Consider the following 17373-nt stretch of genomic DNA (forward strand, 5'->3'; position numbering starts at 1 on the left):
GCTCACCATTTTTTCTCGATTAACGAAAAATATTTCAGCTCTTAATTTGTAGCGCTGCTTTAACTATATTAACCCACTTTTTAAAATGGATTATATCACTCATATTTTTATGCTAAAAATTGTGTTTGACCTCGCTTTCCATTAAAATAGCCAAAGTGTAATCCAGTGTTAGCCTTGGAGATTTTAAATTTGATGGTATTGCATTATTATTTCAGTACAAGTAGGTTTGCCACTTTGCTTTGTAAAAGAGGAGAAGGATTGCAATTTTTTTTGTAAAGCTCGATTTTTACATTATTTAATTACACTATACGGCAAAATCGTCTTCTTTCTGGGTGTTGGACATAACTATTTTTTTCAGGAGATTAAGTCATAAGTAAAAAAATATTATTCTTCGATTTTCGAAGTTATCCTTCAAAATCACAAATATTTGGTTAGAAGTTCAAAAAAAGGAAATTAGTCTCCAAAATCGAAATATTTGTTTAGAAGTTCGAAAAAGGAAAAATAATATTATTAATTACAAAATATAGCTACTAAAAAATCCAAATTATGGATATAAACTACATTTTCCTTTTAATTCAATGGTGTATACAACTTTTTGGCCAAGCTTATATGACAGATACTAAGAAAGGTGACTAACGAAAAAAAATTAATTATATCGGAAAATACTGGACCTCTATGCATATTTATATGTCGTAAGCAGACTAAATTGCCATCAAAGCAGGTACAGTAGGTCACGCATATGACTTGAATGCTGAGTTTTTGCTAAAATAAAAGTCAAGAACGAGAAAATTTTACTTTTATAGCGATATTACAAATATAGGTGCATAGAAAGAGTACTTTTCATTGTATTTCATTTATATCAGAAACTTCATTTACTTCACTTTGACTTTTGCCTGCAAAGTTTCTGTTTGTGCAGTCAAGTGCTGCCGCGGAACTAACCAGTTCTCAATCAATCATTTAAAGTAGCCCATTGGCTATAATATCACACAACTTACAGCACCTTAACCTCTTAGCTGTAGCATAAAAGGAACTTTTTAAAATCAATGCACTCTTTTGGATTTTTTCGCAGAAATTTGGCTTCCAGAAAAAAAAAGCGGAATAAATTTGTATTTGTACAAACTTCCAAATATATATATGAAACTACAAGTTGTAACTTAGAAATAATTAAAGTAACATGTTCAATTGACTGTTTAGCTTAAATTCAGCAAAATGTCCAAGTTTGAGTATTAATATTTATTTGGTTCTATACACTTTGAATACAGTTTAGTCGAGAAAAATTAATATTTCAATAATATTTGAAGTGAGCCACTGAGTCTTATCAAGTGACATCGCTTCGCTCTTTGCTCTTTTGAAAAATTCCAAGACGATCCGACGTTTTGGAGCCAAATACGTTTTACCGATGAGACCCATTTCTGACTCATTGGACATGTGAACAAGAAAAATTGCCGCATTTGGGATGAACAGTAACCTGAAGATATTCAAGAGCTGCCATTTCTTCAAAAAAAAAAAAAAAAAAAAAAAAACAGCGGTTTGGAGTCGGTGAAACCATCGATCCATAACGTAACCGTCAATTCGCATTAACAATTGCATTTAATGTATCCCAGGTTGTTGATAATAGCAGTTGCAAATTTAAAATGTTTGCCTACTATCTGCTTAATGGTTGCAATGAGTGGCGGCCACACACCCTAAACACTTGAATGCAATGACATCGTTGCAGCGGCATTGCGCTCAAAATTTTATATTTGCAATTTTTCGTGTTTTGTGCGTTTTGCTTTCATTCAACATAAGCCACCAACACGGGCCCGCGCAACTCATTAGAAAACCGCACACAGCCGTCGCTGTTGCGCACCATTTGACTGCGTTACAATTGCAGTTAACAACTAAATTTAGTGCTTTTCGCCGCAAAAGCGATGTAATTGTCCACTCTAATTGCGGGGATGGGACGAGGCGACGGAGTATGTTGTGTACGTGCGCACTTGAAGCGTTTATATGTGCTCGAAAAGCAACATAGAAACTAGGATAATGTGTCTCCGTGGGGCCTACAAACCATGATAATCGTAGATGCACCTATTCATTTTACTGTTTGTGCGTGTGTTATTGTGCTGCACATGAGCCTGTTATTGTTGTTGCCGTGCTATATTTTTGCTTTCTTTGGCGGTTTCGCAAGAGCAATTGTTGGCGGTCGACGCACAAGACCAGGTTGAATTAGATATTTGTATGTGTGTAGCTACTGTTTTTGTTTGAGAATAAAATGGTGGATATTCAAATAGCTTCATACGTTTATATGCATATATTTTACATTTCCATTAAAATTAATTTCCCTAATAAATTAATAAAATCCACGGCGTATACGTAACTAAAGGAAGAAGTTGTGGAACACCATGTCGCATGAGTAACTTCATAAGAATCGTTTGCCTTGTCCAGATTTATCGGAGTTTAAACTGACTAAATTCCATATAGGCGTTTGTTTTTGTTAGTATATATAAATGTGTAAGTCTGTGCATCTCTCTTAAATATACTTATACTTAAAGTCAAATTTAGTGCAGTTACCTATGAAGTTTTGTAAGCGAGTACATGTTGTATTTGTAAATGATTTCAGTTGTATGTGAGTGTGTTTTACAGTTGTAGCCGCCCATAATAAATATGACATTTGTATTGTTGTCCAAATAAATACGCAAAACGTACACACATATTTATTATTGTTTAGAAGAAAGAAACAGTTAAAATAAAGAGAGAACAAGAAAAATAAAACAAAACGGAAATCGTTAGAAAAATTGCGAATAATAGTAACAACAATTGTTGTTTTTATTTTTATACATTTTTTGTTCTCTGTTGACTATTTATTATTTGCATTCCGTGCACATTTTGCCTTGGTTGGTATTTACATCGTTTGTTGTTATTGTCGTGCCATGCAAATATGCCAGAGCGCCTTGTGAACCTACTACATACAACACTGCCAACTAACCTACCAATTGCACTGCATATTTGACATTGCCTCAGCAGCGGTTATTTGTATGCAGCAAGCGCCTGTAGGTATGCTATTATTTTCCAACTGGCGCTTTTCATTTTCAACTATTCTGCCTTGATTTAGTTTTCATTTTTATACAAGTTCTTTTGTGTTTATTTCCGCATTTTTTCATATTTTACAGTCGGCTGTTATATGCATTGCCAAAGAGTGAAACTTAAGTGACCAGAAAACTGAATTAAACCATTGGGCGTAAAAAGCGTGCCGACTTGCATTGCTGTGTATAAAATATAAATTGTATGAAAAACAAATATAAAAAATGAATCGCGTTATATAGATCTGCAAGTGAAAGCTATAAATAAGTTTACGGGACATTTCAAATTTGCTTACAGAAAGAGAATTGAAATTCAATATGAATGATTGGAATAGAAATGAGTTTCACGTGTAGGTTAAAATTTGATTTTTAAATGCTAAAAAGCAAGATCATAAATAGAACCCGCTGTTCCAATGTTGAATAACAAACATGAATATTATTCAATATTACAAACAACAATTATGAAGATCATACCAAATTTTCCATGAAAATTTAAAGCAGATTTATATATTTAAATTTATATGTAAACCAATAAGAAAGTTTTGTAATGTTTGATGGGAAAAATGTTTGCTATTCAATAAATAAGTAATGCAGGATCGAACCAATGAGGAATATGTATACACAATGTAGACTGAAATGATGAAGCAAACACACAACAAAAGTAGTTATCGAATATCAGAAAGTAATCGAACAAACACGTGCCAAAACAAAAGCAACAAAAATATCTAAAATAGTTCCAAACTAAATTGAAAATTGTTTGCCACCTTACAAAACAACAACAATAACAACAACAATGAATGACACAATGAGTACGTTGTCTATGCACAACGCAAACAAACCGTGAGCGAGTGTATTAAATAATGAGTGAAGAAAAAGTAAAACAAATGAATGAATCAATAAACAAGTGAACGAAGCAACTAACAAACAAACCAACAACAATTAAATAAACAACCAACAAATATTTACAACAACGAAGTAAATTTACCAGAAGTAGTAACTTGGAAAAGAGTGACCAGAAACAACAAGGTAAACAACAAAGCACTAAATGCTAAAGGCTTTCTGTCACAATTTAAGGGGAGAGAGAGCCCATGAAGCCGGGGCGACTGTCACATTTAACTGACAACTTTATTGTCTTCAGGAATGACCGATTCACGGACTACTTTTATGACTGCTTGCCTGACAGTTTGACCGACAACTGGTGGTTTCCTCTCTTCATGGTTTTACTACTTTTCTGTTTCACTCCACTTCTGAGTGATCATTTTCAACTACGAACTCTAAAGTTGTTGGATCAGCTCACCTGCAAATCGCTGAGTAGCGCCTGGAAGTATGGCATCGCTAGTAGAACTTGACTGCCGCCATTGCTGGCGCTTGTGGACTTCCGCGTGCCATCGCCATCTTCGTCAACCTGCTGCCACTGTTAAGCGATGTTGCAGAGTTGAAAGGCATACATTAAAGGTTATGAAGAAGAGGAAGGATTTATTCATTAGTTTGAGTGAAAAATTATTTTAAGTAACTTAAATGGCAAATGATTGCTAGAAACATATATAACGAAACTAGAAAATGCATTTTCTGTAGTTGAAAATGGAAATGTATTTCACCGAAAACGTGGCATGTATTTGAAAAAAGAAGAAAAGAAGAGAAAAACGAAGATCACAGAAGAGAAACCAAAACCAAAATGGAATCGAGCAAACAAATTGCATTTTCCTCTAAACGCTTGTTGTCTTTGCAATCGTGTGTGAAGATGCATCCTCTCTTGCACACGCCACTCACATGAAAAGGATGCACACACAAGTACTGGAATAACTGTATTGACAAAATCTGATTATAAAAGCAATCCAACAATCAGCCATGTGGGCGCTTCAGCTGTGGAATAGCGAAAGAGTGGCAGCACGCTACGAAGCTGTGAAGCTTTAGATATGAAAAACGAGTAGTAACGTGCTTAACGTGTGGTAAGCGAAGAGGAAAACTATCAAATTACGTAAAGTTGATAATCATTGTTGTCCATAATAACTACATTCCAACAAACAACTGCGGCGACGATTGCATGCCTAGCTACAGCGTGAGGTGTGCAACCATCAAACGCTTTGAAACCACGATTTGATCAAACAATTCTCAACGCCGAGCGCACAAATATATTTAGGGACCCAGCATACAGAATAACTAGAGCACACCACAGATGTGATTTTCCGAGGATTTGTTGTAAATGTGAAAAATACAAATATCAAGTTGTATCTCTATAAACACTCACGCTAGTACAACCCTGGACAGTTGCTTGTCCAGCTTGGAATGTATTTTCTTTTTCAGCTTGAAGTTGAAGTACTTGCTATTGCGCTTTCAATTTTGTTGCGTCCACACTCTTCTATATTTGTGCAAATACGTATGAAATACTCAGTAAGTCGCTTGACTCACCTCATTTTCCATAATGTTGCCATCTATATTGCTGCTTACGGCGGGTATTTTGAGAGGTGGAAACAGAAAAGAAACGATGGAATGATTATTTTTATCATAAGATGAATGAAAATACTGCTCTTTACAATTTTAATTATACATAAGTAGCACTAAAACAAATGCTCTAATGCAAAATGCTTACTTTAAGGTTTCTCTTGAGCTCTAATGGAATGGATAGATATGATTCTTCAATGATAGCCTGTAACTAGCTTCCAGATCTTTCAACCCTAAAACTAAAAACAGATTTCCATAACTGATTTCAGTTCGAATATCTCTTACGTAATAATCTATTTCAACCGAGTCTGATAGAATTCGACGGGGTATAGGGTTATATATACCAAAGTGATCAGGGTGAAGAGTGGGGTTCAAATCCGAATGTCTGTCTGTCCGTCTTCCGTCCGTCCGTCTGTCCGTCTGTGCAAGCTGTAACTGGAGTAAAAATTAAGATACCTTGATGAAACACACTTATTTGTTGGCACCATAGGAAGTTTGCTTGCGAAAATGGCGTGGCCCCGACCCCAAATCGGTTTTTTGTACATATCTCGGAAACCAATAGAGCTATATAAACCAAACTTTCGGCAGTCGTCTTTTTAGCCACTTCTTAATACAGTTCAAAAATGAATGAAATTGGATAATAGCCACGCCCACCTCCCATACAAAGGTTAGGTTGAAAATTACTAAAAGTGTGTTAACTCACTAACGAAAAACGTCAGGAACACAAAATTTCACATAAGAAATGGCAGATAGAACTGCTGAACTGAGATTTTTTTACAAAATGGAAAATGGGCGTGGCGTCGCCCATTTATGGGTCAAAAACCATATCTCAGGAACTACTCGATCGATTTTAATGAAACTTGGTCTGTAATAGTTTCCTTGCATCCCAATGATATGTTGTGAAAATAGGCCAAATAGCTTCACAACCACGCCCACTTCCTATATACCAAAACTTTGAAGACGATCTGAATCGTTTACTTTACAATATATAAAGTAAGCACTAGTGAAGATATCGATGCAGAATTTTGCACACGTACTACGTTTATAGTGTGGCAGCCCCATTCTAAAAATCTCCGAAATCGGAACATAGGTTGTCAAGGCCCCATATATTGAACATGAGGACCTCGGTGCTTCTAACCTAATATTAGGGTTTCCAATTTTCAATGGACTTTATACAATATATATGACGAATATGTGGGTCAAATTGTGTATTACATAATATAAATAAAGTAAAATAAATAAATTGCGAGAGTATAAAATGTTCGGTTACACCCGAACTTAGCCCTTCCTTGCTTGTTCTTCTTGCATTTATTTATTTTAAATCCCTATTGTGCACTCAAAACGTAAGTACTCAACGTACTCTTTTCTATTTTACTTCCCATGCAGGATACTAAGCAAAGATGACAAAAAGCGAGCATCTGCGCTACTTGAAATGGACAAGCGCAAGTAAACAGTAAGCAGTAAACATATAGAGCTCGACTTTGGTATTAGAAGTGAATGAGATTGAATGAACTGAAGCTAGGCGAAGCCAAGTGAATTGCAGGAAGGATGCAGGTGACAAAAAGCGACCAAGCGGATGAAAATATTTAGACAATATGTGATTTGAAGTCAATGTCTTGAGCGCCGGGTATACGGATTGAGAGCAAAAGTAATAACGTAAGACAGCAAATATGGAATAGGAAGACATACGAACACTATCTTTTAGAGATATGTGTGTGACAAACACAAATGTGAAAGCGCATGAAATCCTACAACTACATCTCTATTGTATTTTCTTGCAGCTGTTGAAAAGGATCTGCTGCCGAAAGGGTTTGTGACGAAAGCACTTGTGGACTTGGCTAAAAGGTTCATGCTCATGTGAGAATGTAGGAGCTTCGTTTGTAGGTGAATATTTGTATGTGTATTAGTAGAATGTTTGTGAGTGGAATGGATATTTGCTACTTTAAAGGCCACAAAGCACAGCTGTTGCTCCTCTTGATAAGAGGTAGCTAAGGTCAATTTGTGCGAAGTAAATGTACACCTGCTAAACACATTCAATCGTTCTTACATATTATATATGTATATGTAGGAAATAAATTCTAATATTTCCTTTTAGGTACCAGTTTGAAGAACATGCGATTTTGTAAAAACGATTGGCAAGAGACACATGTGTACAACACTTAACATCGATCTAATATCATATTAATTTAAGGAGCTCAAAAAATACTTCTAAAATAATATATAACTTTATCAAAAAAAAAAAAAATTACGACAAAACAGTTAATGATTATAGCCTAAAAGAGGCCACTCGAATATAAAAACAGTACAATTAGGACTAAACCGTTATTCGAATAAAACGCAAAAAATTTTCACTAAAATTTGAATTCTAATCCTTACCTGTTTGTATTTCCTTCAGCTGTGATCATATCGGCAGAGGTTAAAGCTTCTGTGCCTTCACGTTCACAATTATTATCAGTTCCTCAACACCACCCAAGCCACTAGCACTACACGAGGTGTAACATTGCTCACGCCACACATATGTTTTGCCCGGTTCGGAGGCGTTCACTTTTATGGAGTCACTTGGATTTTGATCATGTGTGTGAGGGCAGCATACATGGCTCCTCGACACAACGCTCCACTTCATCGTGTGGTTTGGCGCCTTCATACAAGATCACGCTGCATGGCGACCATTCGCTATCTTTTACGAAGCTGTTAGAAAGAAAAAAACGAACAACAATCATATTAAGCACAAGGTATTGAACATTTTTGGAACATCGAATTCTATTTTGAAAAAGTGAATTATTATTATTGTTAGGAAAATAATTGCAGAAATACTCAAGTATACACTTTAGTAATAGGCACCGTAATCCAGTAATAGGCTACGTTTCTTTCTCATATTTTTCTAAATTTCTCCAAGACATATGTACCAAATTCTAAAGACCTCTTGAAATAAGGAAAGTACATCTTAGTGTGTGAGTACCATAAACATAAAAGAGTGAAGTTATAATGTCCATGATCGCAAACGAAATCGGATAACAATGTATTCATTGAATGAAAAAATTAACGATAAGTGTAAGTATTCTTGCTCTGCAGATATCAAACTATTATGTTGAGAAAAAAATGTATTTTCAGGAGGATGAACAGGAAATAACAGGATGAATTGAAATGAAATTTGTTCAAATTTTGTGAAAGCCACAAAAGACGTTACAGCCAGTGTGTGACCTTAGTAAATGTAAATGAAAAATGTGGCGTCATGGATTTGGTTTCGGAAACTTAAGCTTCACAAAACTAATGATGAAAAGAAAGGAGAAATAAAAACATTTTTGTCAGTCGTCATCGCACTGAAATGTCAAGCAATCTTCTTTTTTGCATAAAGCGCCAGTTAAGTTGAGTGTAAATTCTCTTTTTACCGTTATTGTTATAGGACACTTGTAATAAAAATCTGACTTATTTTATTTCATTCGCACAAAGAGTAACAATGAATTGCGCGAACAATTCATTTTGCTTGCCAAAAATGTTGTGCAATAAAAAATATTTCTCGCATAACAGCCAAATGTTTGTAGCTGGTGCCAGTCAGCCAGTCAGAGAGAGAACAGTAAATATGTTTACAATGAGACAATAGTATAATGGTCATGTATTCCTCACAGTAACACACTTGGTGGCGACACGACGACGCGCCACAAAGTCTGCTCAACGCCATGCTTGCTGTCAGCGGCAAATAAACTGGCGAATATCCTTGAAATAATAAACATAGTAGTATAGTTTATGGTCGCGCGAGAATTGGCCTACTCTAACTGCCGTATATACAAGATATTAAGAAGCTTGGCTAGTGATTCGAAAGCCGATTAAGCACAGTGGTTAGAGTTAGGTCAATATTCATCAAATTATGCAATCAATTGAAAAAAGTTTTTCATAGAAAAAATTACAAATATTCTGAATACTTTTTTGGGAATAGAGTTGAATAGAAAATATATTGCTTAAAAAAAATTTATATAAAAGATAATGAATAGGTTGAAGAACATAGATTAACAGATTCTTCCAAAAATGTTTTTTGTTTATAAATTTGTTGCAATATTTATAATTTTTAAAGAAAGAATTCCCATTTCAATAAAAGTTCAAATATCAATAATGAATCTATAAGTCCCACAGCGCAAAGTTGCACAACGCCTAAAAGGCGACCTACTTTTTACAATGCGCCCAAAGATATGCTTCGGTGGCGTAAGATATTTGGATTGTGATGCTGAATCGAAGCAGCAAAAGACGGAGTCACTTAGGCTCAAGTAAAAACGCACTGCAGTGGAAGGAACTGCTAAGCAGACAGTCAGCCAAGTGGAACCAAGCAGAAGAAAAAGAAGAATAAAAGTAGGGAATATGATTCACAGTTCAGTATTAAAACCAATGAGCAAAAACCCTAGCAGCTTACAAATAAACATTTATTAGCTTTTTGTCTACCAACAACAATTCACAGCAGCTGAACCTTAGGCATTCGAAATGAATGTAATCAATATTATTACAATTGAAAATGTGGAGGCAATTAGAGATGGAGATGGTGGGACTTGCCGCTTGGTGGTCAGCTTTACTACGATTTTTGTTTGTCATTTGGCAGCGCAAGACAGCTCGCATCAAATAATGAAATAATGGATTGGCTGTTGGTGACAAATTCCATTGCCTAAAGCATACAAAAGAAAAAACAACAGCTTCAACAAATAATGTAATAATGAGTAAATATGTCCGAGTTTGCTAAGATCTATCTTCAAGTTTTCTCTTGTTTCGTTTTGCTGCCTGCCATTTATGCTGGAAAAAGGCAAAATTACAAAGTGAACTGGCTGAAAAGCTGATATAAAAATAACAACAACAACAATAAAGTTAATTGGTTTTATATGTCACTTTCATTTGTCAATTAAGTGAATGCGATTTGTTATTATTTTCCCTTTTTTACAAACAAAATGTTAGTAGTCCGTGTAGACGTGTAGCTGACGAATTTCTCAAATACAGAAAAAATATAAATTACGTAGAAAATAAATAACAGTAAAAGCAATCCATAAAAAGGGAGATCCCACAATCTGCGTCAATTACCGTGGGATCAGCCTCCTAAATATCGCATACAAGGTTCTATCGAGCGTACTGTGTGAAAGACTAAAGCCCACCATTGGACCTTATCAGTGTGGCTTTAGACCTGGAAAATCGACAACTGACCAGATATTCACCATGCGCCAAATTTTGGAGAAGACCCGTGAAAAGAGAATTGACACACACCACCTTTTTGTCGATTTTAAAGCTGCTTTCGACAGCACGAAAAGGAGCTGCCTTTACGCCGCGATGTCTGAATTTGGTATCCCCGCAAAACTAATACGGCTGTGTAAGTTGACGTTGAGCAACACCAAAAGATCCGTCATGATTGGGAAGGACCTCTCCGAGCCGTTCGATACCAAACGAGGTTTCAGACAAGGTGACTCACTATCGTGCGACTTCTTTAACCTGATGCTGGAAAAAATTATAAGAGCTGCAGAGCTAAACCGAGAAGGTACAATCTTCTACAAGAGTGTACAGCTCCTGGCGTACGCCGATGATATTGATATCATCGGAAGCAACAACCGCGCCGTTTGTTCTGTTTTTTCCCGCATGGATAAGGAGGCGAAGCGAATGGGTCTGGAGGTGAATGAGGACAAGACGAAATATCTCCTGTCATCAAGCAAACAGTCGGCGCATTCGCGTCTTGGCTCCCACGTCACTGTTGACAGTCATAACTTTGAAGTTGTAGATAATTTCGTTTATCTGGGAACCAGCATTAACAACACCAACAATGTCAGCCTTGAAATCCAACGCAGAATCACTCTTGCCAACAGGTGCTACTTTGGACTGAGTAGGCAATTGAAAAGTAAAGTCCTCTCTCGACGAACCAAAATCAAACTCTATAAGTCGCTCATTATTCCCGTCCTGATGTATGGCGCTGAAGCGTGGACGATGACAACATCCGATGAGACGACTCTTGGGGTTTTCGAGAGAAAGGTTTTGCGCAAGATTTATGGTCCTCTTAACATTGGCAACGGCAAATACCGCAGACGATGGAACGATGAGCTGTACGAGTTATACGACGACATTGACATAGTTCAGCGAATAAAAAGACAGCGGCTACGCTGGCTAGGTCATGTTGTCCGAATGGACGAAAACACTCCAGCCCTGAAAGTGTTCGATGCAGTACCCGCCGGAGGAAGCCGAGGAAGGGGAAGGCCTCTACTCCGTTGGAGGGACCAGGTGGAGAGCGACCTGGTTACACTTGGGATCTCCAACTGGCGCCGAACTGCGAAGGAGAGAGAGAGATGGCGCACTATCGTCGATTCGGCTATAACCGGCTAAACGGTTGCAACGCCAATCACATACATACAAAAGCAACGGCAAAGAAAATTACTCTTCATGCCCCAATTATTGATACCATTTGACTGCACCAAACGCCCCATTGGTTGTGGCATAATGAAGCTTATCGACAGCAGTTGATCTGTGACGAGTAGGAGCGCACCAAATGTGAGCACTGGCGTTTGGTCAGTCGCCATAATAATGTGAAAACCACTTTGTACTTCATACCCCTATTCTCTGTTAAATAAATATTTGACGTTAAGTACAAGCTCTTTAGAGATTATTAGTGGCGCCGCATTTAATATGCTCAACCATTTCATTTGCTCACTCATTCACTGACCCTCTTACACTTCGGGGTCTTTGAGCAAATAAGCGGACATTCAATCTTTACCACGGTAATTCACTGTCCTGTTTACCACACTGTAATCAAGCAAATGCCATAACTCTAGCCATCATCAACGAACGTCACTCTTCTCTCCTCCATGCAATCGCTATAATTTATAGTTCTGTCTGTGGTGTTGGGAGTGTTGCACAAAAGTACCTATAATTTCTAAGTCATTACTTCGCGAATTTTATGTTTAAAGCGCAATAAAACTAGTTCACAGTTTTTGATTGAATCAAGTGTGTTGCGCGTGGGAGGAAAAAGTCTTATTGAAAAACTGTAACTATATAAAAGTAGAAAATATTCGTAAGAGGTAGAAAAGTTACCATTTCACAAACGGTAGAGTTGAGTACTATAAAATAGTTATGTCTTTTAGACGCCCTATATTTGAATGTATTTTGCAACGCTAACCTTTTATAACCTCGCTTGCAGGATGAAGCTCTCGGTTGTACTCTTCTACCGGGAACTATTTAGACAACTAAATTTCCTTTCCTTACATATTTTCTCACAAAATCATTTCAGAGACTGGTTAAATAATAAGCGAAAGTAATTGAGAACATATTGTAGAATCAGTTGATACAAGTCTGTATAGTTTCATTACACTCAAGTGGATATTTTTCAGAGGCAATTCTGATTATGTTGTTCCAACTAATTAAGCTTAAGGTGTGACAATTTCAAAAATCGATTTTTTTTATTTTAAATATTTTTAGCCATTTAAAAGCCTTAATCCACGGTTCAAAAATTTACCTATATCAGCTTTCTTAACATAATTAGTACGAATTTCTTATGATCTTTGATCATTGATCGATTGATTTATTGCATAATTTTGAACAAATACTATATCTGGTGTGACATCGCCGAATTCGGGCTTTAACTTTTCAAGGCCACAGATATCGACGACCTCATTGCTAATGTTTACTTTGTTTTTACCGAAAATACGGCAATTCTATCAGATATCTTCTTTGTCAAAAATCAGGTCAATATTTCCTTTAGCCCTTTCGAAGACAAATATTTCGATTTTGAAGGCTAATCTTTTTTATACGTATGACTCAATCTCCTGTATTTGATCCAATAAAATAAAACGTGGTATATTTGGTCCAATGCCCAGTCGATTTCTTGTAATAAGTCTCAAGCTAACTCCTTGCTCATAAAAGTATAGTTATAATATTTTAAAAACTTGAAATAAAATATTGGTAACAAATGCAAAGTTATGTATATCGGTTGACACTTAGATACAACTCTCCGCAACAATATTCACACCTAAAAAAACTTCCTAATACATGGAAGAAAGTTAATGTAGTGTTAAAGAAAATATAGGAAATAACCTCACGCATATAAATTAGTGCATTTAACACACTCGAGGCTAAGATTGGCTGCTTCTAGCGTCTATTCCATAGAAATTGATTCTATAAGAGAATTGAGAATGTTGACTAAAGCACAGGTGATTAAACGATTAAGTGTCTGCGAGTCTGTAGCGATGAAATGAAGTGGAAATAGAAGCCTGTAGAGGTAGCTACAAACCTGAGGAAGAGGGAATATGTAAGTAGGTTTGAAGCAAACGGTTAACCGATAATGTTACAGCGTGAAGTTAGATTACAACGGCTGGTGGTAAACTTCTAGAGAAGAGAAATGCGTACCTAAACTTGTCAAAAGCAGACAGTTAAATAAGGCGTAGGGTGGCATTATAGGTGGAGAAGGTGCTCGAAGGTGAGGAACTGCTAGAGCTACTAGAGTGAAAAAAGAACTCAGCAGTTGACGACTAAGTAAGCTTTTATAAGCTTGTCAACATTGAGAGTAGGTTTAGAGGTGTGTATATACAAGCAGTGGATGAGGTTGCCTCATTTACCATAACAAAAGGCTTAGACAGGAATAAGTTGTTGTTACTGTCTGGTTGTACACATGTCCGAAATGTAACTCTTTGAAAGTATTTGGGTTTGGATGAAGTAATTTTATATATTATATTTCATTAAAATTATTTGCTTTGTACAATGAGATTTTAGATTTTTATAATGATAAAGATTAGATAAATATGAGTTATGAGGGTTGTTATAGCGTCTGATTTAGGTTTTGTTTACTAAAATACTAAGACCGAAGGACGAAGGCCAAGATCAAGACCATACCATACACTTTTAAACTTGCCTACAATTAGTCATTCACCACTCACCTTAGATCGTCTCCAGGCACCTCCAACTCCGGATCTGAATTACTGTGATAACCATAACCGGCTGTTGCGGCCCTTGTGAGTGATGTACTGTGATGCAGATAGGTAACCATTATTGGACTTATCAGCGCCATCCTAAACATCCTCCACATCCGCTGAATCGTCATCATAGTTTTCGTCCTCTTCATCTAGATCACCATAATCAGACCAGAAATAGAAAGTGGTTTCATTTAGCTTTTTTTAATACTTGTTTGCGTTTTTAATAACTTAATGCCAGGTTTTTAATTCAGTACTCACCGATGCGAGTGGGTCGCTGCACAAGTACCGCCGCCACCGTCACGTAGGACCTCCGTCGAGCACTGCTGCACTGATATGGGCTTCATAAGTGGGTCGCATTTGGCGCTGTGTCTGCCATCGGACGATTTACATTCAACTCCACGGTTTTGCAAGCCTTGCCCACAGTTTACAAACCACTATGCGTGGGAGCAAAGGTACACATACAAACATATATGGTTGTGTCAGCCGCAGGGCATTTCGAAATAGTTGAGTTGTGTGCCGTGGTTGGAGTCACCAAATTACAGCATATTTAAATATTCAAATGCCATAAGGAGAGTTCAGTTGTTGTTTTTGTTGTTTTCAGGGCACCATCGCAAGTGAGATGAAACGTAAATGACAAAAGATGATAAGGAAATATAAATTATTTAAACGTGTTTGGCATTAAAAATTTGCATAAAAATGTTTGTATGTACATACGTGTGTATATAAAGTAGGTATGGTTAGTATATAATTACGTCTGGCATTGTGAAAAAGTCAAAATTGTATGCAAATTCGTACCAATGAAAAAGAACAACGAAGAAGATGCTCAGAGCAAACAAATGCACAAAGCCAGATGGTGAGTAAATTTGTGTAAGCTTTTAACATACAAAGGATGATGGTCTGAAGGTATTTATGTTTGTAGGTACTAAGTACTTAGGTATATACGTAGGTAAAAATATATATGGCTTTAGATTAGTGTAGTCACATATGCATAATAAAGTGAGCACGAACCCATTAAATGCAAAAAAGGAGTGGAAAGGATTGCTCATATTTTTGTTTGCTGTCATAAAAAGAATGTAACAAAACATTTTTACACATATACCAGTGTTTAGTAAAGCTGCCTAAACATATGCGAAAACTTAAAACCCACAGAATAACAAAATCATGAGTATTTATTTTTAGCCACAATCTCATTTGTTTAAAATTAAAGCAAATAGGGTTACCATATAAGAGAAATTATAATACTCAACAGTATGAAAAATACTTTTCTAGGCTATTTATAAGAAACTTCTTCGAAATAGAAGAGGATTGTCTTCTAACTGAATTGGCTATACTTTAACCGAAAAAAAGTTAAATGAAATCTGTTGAAAAGTTATCGATTATCAATTAAAGATCCTCCTGCTCAGACGAATCTACACTTCCAAATAGCAGTGAGTGAGGTCAATCTACGCTAATAATTAGAAAAAACAATAGGATACGTTTAGAGATGTTTAAGGTTCTTTGAAACATATCGAGAAAAGAAGATGTCTTAAAATATATATAAATGAGAGGATATTACTTTGAAATTTATCTCATAGGTATTTTTTCCTTACAAGCAGTAATCAGTTGTATTACTTATTGGTCTCTACTTTAACATTAACATAACGGCTTATTTAAACTTTAGTATCGTACTCTCATTGAGGTCAAAGGTGGTGGAGAACAACTACAAGTTATTTTATATATACCATATTACAAGCTCATATCAAGCTCATAATAGTACAATAGAACTTCTGTGTAGAGTGTGACTTTGATTTCATTTCATGGAATTTTAAATCGAATACAGATATTTAAATTTTAGAAGCGACCGCATAAACTTAAGGAGTTAGCGTAACTAATGAAATCATCACTAGTAGTGCTTCTTATGGGTGACTACTCACTCAGAACTCATATTGGATGATTTTCTTGCTATGCAATTTATACCATAGGCTAAAACCAGCAAAATATCCAAGTATCGGAAAAGAGAGATAATGAACTTAAAAATGTTTGTAGCAATTAAATATAAAAAAACCTAACGACGGCAACTCTTTTCGGCAGCAGCAATTAAGCCTTCTCCACCGCAAACAAAGTGGTTCACTTATACACACAGCCTAAACCATATTATGTATGTAAATATTTTTGTCGCCTATGTCTACAAACAGAGGAAAGAGCATTAAGTCGTCACAAGCCAAACGCGATGAGGGTCTAAAAGAGATGTGACGTTAGAATTTGTTAGTACTGCAGTCTACTGAGTGCGGAGGCGCATTTGCGACTTGGAAATAAACCGTCTGGACTTAAGTACTTATATCGTTACCTTATGAAAAAAATATGTATTTGTATATGCATAAGTAGGTGCTTATGTGGATACATATATTTTGGAGCAAACCAAGTCATAAGCAAGCGCACATGCTGGGATTTACCAGCTTTTAATAAAGTTGGTTATGCTTTCGCGTGTGCCGTCCCCGGAGTTATATGTGCGACAACCCTTTACTCAGCTAACTGCAGTTCATCTCAACAAATGTTGACTACTTTCGCGGAGACGCATAACTGCAGCAGCGTAGAAAGGCTTAGAAGAATTGTAGGCATGCATTAAGACTACCTATTTATAAACAACAAGGAAGCAAACTGCCGCATTTCAACAAGTGCGGTGCGTATGATACTAGATAGATATAGTTAGGCAGCGTATTTTAGAAGTTCGTCAGAGTCAGCCAGCTCGTCAACTTCATCTTGTTGTAGTTAAATGACGTCGATATTTTTGTTGCCTTTAGTGACTCTTCAGTTGCATTTCAGCTCGAATGCAATTACGTCATAAGACACCGGTAAACATTTAACATAAACTCAACATTTGGGGATGTCTGTCGAGAGAGATGTATCAGCTGTGTTCCGAACGCAAGTGAACTCAGTGAAGGAGTTGTAGTTATGGGCGAGTTGTTGCGGGATATAGT

The 17373-nt window shown here is 36.4% G+C and overlaps 1 long non-coding RNA gene across 2 annotated transcripts in view; it reads right to left on the bottom strand.

The window, feature by feature from the left end:
• The window catches only part of LOC105220073 (uncharacterized), a 35393-nt gene that overhangs the window by 7817 nt on the left and 10203 nt on the right, over positions 1–17373 (bottom strand). For both annotated transcript variants that reach the window (XR_008470497.1, XR_008470496.1), the window contains 3 exons: positions 14675–14850; positions 14381–14565; positions 7878–8189 (listed from right to left, as the gene is read on the bottom strand). This is a non-coding gene — a long non-coding RNA (uncharacterized LOC105220073). The remainder of the gene's footprint in view (positions 1–7877; positions 8190–14380; positions 14566–14674; positions 14851–17373) is intronic.

Source organism: Zeugodacus cucurbitae, chromosome 3 (assembly GCF_028554725.1).
Source record: "Zeugodacus cucurbitae isolate PBARC_wt_2022May chromosome 3, idZeuCucr1.2, whole genome shotgun sequence".
NCBI lineage: Eukaryota > Metazoa > Arthropoda > Insecta > Diptera > Tephritidae > Zeugodacus > Zeugodacus cucurbitae.